A 4361-nucleotide genomic window follows, 5' to 3' on the forward strand; every position below is an offset into this window, starting at 1 on the left:
ACTTGATTGGAATAAAGAAATAAATTGAATAAGAATAAAATATAAACTGAAATACTTTAATTAAATAAATAAACTCTTGGATAAAAACTTATTCCAAGAGGAAAAACAAAAGAGTTATAGAAAAGCCGAAAAAAAAATAATCAAATCCTACTCCTAAACTATTAGGGTTTTTGAAGGCGTCTAGGACGACTTGGTTACATCAAACCCCTAATGTCTTATTTATAGATGTGTTGGTAGCCTAAATTAGGTCTTCGACATGTCTTAGGTCTTCATATAAAGTTGATTGCGTGGACAAAAACAATCTCGATATACTTAGGTAACCCGTTGACCTGTGTCGCACCACACTAAGTCTATGGTGTGACACGGCACACAATTCCTACCTTGTTTTGTTTTTTTGTACTTTGACGTCTCGAGAAGCTTTTGCATCACTCGTCCCTTGCTTTCATGTCAATTGGCATTTATATCTCCATCCTACACACTCAAATGAACATATTAGTACTACCTAAGGCTCATGTTGGCCTATTGGGTCACAACACTTATAAAATGTGTTAGAAAACACTTGTTTTATTAACATTTAATCCTAAGGCCTAATTATCGAAAACGAAATATAAAATCCTAAATTTCCTAGAAAAGAAACTCTTTAAATGCAGAATTGACCCAAATTAACTACTACATTTGACAACAGGTTATGTAAACTCAAGCAATAAGCACAAAAAAAAAACCAAAAATGATTTATTACTTTTAGTAGGAAAATAATTTTCTAAATAGAAACTGGTAGAAATTATTATTCCTAGAAAATATAATTTATTCTAAGAAAATAAAGTTTCACTACTTTTTGACAGAATAACAATATATGAAACTTAAGTGTAAAAACTTGTGTAAATAGCTCTACTAGTGTCATCTATTTATAGGGAGAGATAGAAGAATCCTAGTTGAATAAGTGTAACACAAATAATATTTATTTAATAGAAAAACACTCTCCTAGTCTAACTAGAAGAGGAGGGTGTCACACCCTAGATAAAAACACTAGGGTTGTCGCCCTTCACATGTAAAATGAGGGAAATTAGGCTTCTCATGTATTATGTCCAATTATATGTGCTTCTTAGACATTTGACCCAATACTTTTTAATTTAATCTAACACAATTTTTTTCTATTTCCAAAATAAATATTAATTAATTAATTTAATTAACTAAATTAATTTCTCAGCTAAATGATTTTCTCAACTAAATTATAATTCTATTAAAATCATGACGATTTTACTGTAAAAGAATCTATGAGGAAATATATTTAATTTTCATATTCAATGGATTCATAATGGCTAATTAATTTAAATGCATTTTCAAATTTCAATTATTTAAATAATAATTTGAAAACTTTAAATTAATTCTCGAATTATTACTATATTCAGTGAGAAAACATGTTCATTTGTGAATGCGACCCATGTCCCTAACTTCATCATTTCTATTCATTTCTGTTCATTTGGTTCTACATGCAATCCATTTCTAGTTTCAACGAGCTAATGGAAGGACCAATTTGACATATATAATTATGGATCAAATAATTTATAATTGAGTTTCAGCTTTTCGCCTATTAATATGATCTTATTTTATCTCATGGTAGTCATTACATATTCTTTCATGAAAAGTCAATTACTATCAAATAGTAATTAAGTCATTTATCACAAAGACAAATGACTTGTGGCCACATTTTCTTTTCATCTATCATGTAATGCCGATGAGAAGATATCATTTACCCATTAGTTGAACTATGATTTTCCATATTGTGAATGATGCTACATACTATAGAAGTCATATACCCAAAACACCAACATTCAGTTCCTTATTTATTTGAACTTAGGCTTTTACTTACATTAAAGTATACGAGTCACACATATATAGTACATCATCCACTTAGGATTAAGGTATGCCACATTATGAATGTCACAAGTGAATAAATTCATAAATGAATCTAGGATCTATTCTAATTGGGTCATGTTCGATATATTGTCAGTTTAGTCAATCATACCTATGTTTGTCACATCCCAAAATTCGTGTTAGTAGAAATTAGGGTTAGTAAACCAAGAGTTGTCACGTCCTATTTCTGAATTAAGGTTGTAGGAATCGTGTTAAGTAATTAATTTGGTTCAATGGATAAGATTTTTGTTTATGTGCCTGAGGTCCAGTGTTCAAATCCCTTCCCTTGAATTTTTTTATTATTTTTGTTCAAACCCTTGACTTTGAATATCTAGCTCATTAGTTATTTTTCTTAACTATTGACAAGAATGAGCCTGCTGGTTCAGTGGTAAGGCTTCAACTTACCTAATTGTCTCATGTTCGAATATTGTGCGTGCAAAAGCGGAAGATATTTTTTTCCCTCTTACTGTGCCACCCATGTGGATATGGTTAGGTTAAATTTGAATTCTGATTAGCCTATTAGGATAGCAACTAATAGGATTTAATAAGATTTTATCTTATTTATATATATATTTTAAAATTAGAGAAATATTCTCTCAAAAATGTCGTTTCTCTCCCACTCTTCACTCCCACGTCCCTCACTTTTCCACTTTCCCTCCTTCCCTCATTTTTGTTTCCAAATACTCCTTGTAATAGGCCTACTTTGCCCGGGCCCAAAATCACAAAGAAATAAAAAACAAAATAAATAATTTAATGTCCCAAAATGTCCATTTACAGAAATTTAAACCCAGATTATTAAACCCAAAATTCAAGCCCAAATATTAAGACCCGAATAGCCCAAATGCCCATGACCAGAACACTAAACCTGATTGGCCCAGTTACAGTGGCCCGATACCTAACCCAAAACCCGATTCAGCCCAATTAGCCCATTTTGAAAGAGTATTCCAGAAATCACTAGGGTTTCTGGAACCCTTCAACCGCCGCTGTCACGCACGGGCTCCCCTTCAAGCCACTCCTCACGCGCGTGATGCCTTCGCACGCCATGCAAGCCTCTGTACAGCCACCTCCGTACCTCCAGGCTGGTCGAGTACCTGCAAATACAAACGAACACACGGAAGCAGCAACAAATAGAAAAACAACAGAATAGGTTTTTTATTTTCATTTTTATTTTCTGTAAATCGGGCTATAAGAAAGCCATTCGAACACTGTAAACAATTTACACGCATTTTCGGAATACAGAAATAAAAAAAAAGTTCCAAAAGGTGATTTCGGTTCTCTTTTCTTTTTTTTTCTTCGCAAATCATTTTTCCTTCTTTCCTTTTGTTTTTACATCCATTAATCACTTGTTAAAGAAGAAAACGAAAAACAAAAGGGAAAAGGGGTGTACCTGAAGGCCGGATTTTTGCTCACTCCGCAGCGATTGGAGTTAGGGCGAAGATTGTGAGTCTTCGGAGGTAATGAATCCCCAGAGCGGCGACGAGCCTTTCTTTTTGTTTAGGTTCTGTTAATAAACACTAGGTTTTTAGGATTTGTTTAGTTTTTAAGCGCAGGAATTAAAACGTCGCCGTTCAAAGCCAATGCAATGGCACTGAAACGGTATCATTTTGGAGACCCGACCTGAACGGTGACCCGATCCGGGAAGGATCTGCGCAATATGGGTCGAATGGTTTATTTGCTAAATGGGTCCCTGTGTGTTTACTGAGATTACGATTTGATTTTTTTAATTGATTGTAATTTGCACGACGCGTTTAACCTTGTTTTCATTCAAATCCAACTTGAAACGGTACCGTTTTATGTGGTTGATTGTGATTTTTTTGTTTGCGTTTAATTGCTAGTTTAGTCCTTCAATGTTGAAACAGATTTCGACTTAATACAAATTCAGCTTTCCTTTTAAAAATTCCACAATATTTTTAATTAATTAAATCCTACTTTCATATATTATAATATTTAATATTATTTGTAATATTTATATACCAACATCTTAAGTCAATTGTTTAAATTTTGTTCTAATTTATTATTATCCTAATTTCATTTAAGCTTCGATTTAAAATTTGTTGATTATTACTTTCAATTTCAAAAAAATATCTTTTATGTTTAATTTTGATTTCAAAAGTTTTTTTTAATAAATCAATTCTTATATTCATTGTTTTTAACATTATTTTAATATTAGATAGATATTGTTTTCAAATTTATTATTAGCACAAATTCTATTTGTAAAAAATATAATAATATTTTAATTGTTATCAATATGTTTTAAATGTATCAATATTATTTAAAAAATACATATAATTTAAATTAGACTATTTTAATATATATGTACATAGAGTATATCATTAACTTCAAATTAACCTTTTTTTCACATAATTTTTATACATAAATGTTTTATTTCTTAAACCTTATTTATTTTATTCGTTTTGGTGGGTTGTTAAATTATTAGTATGGATGTT

The sequence above is a fragment of the Gossypium hirsutum genome, chromosome D10 (genome assembly GCF_007990345.1).
Source record: "Gossypium hirsutum isolate 1008001.06 chromosome D10, Gossypium_hirsutum_v2.1, whole genome shotgun sequence".
Classification (NCBI taxonomy): Eukaryota; Viridiplantae; Streptophyta; class Magnoliopsida; order Malvales; family Malvaceae; genus Gossypium; species Gossypium hirsutum.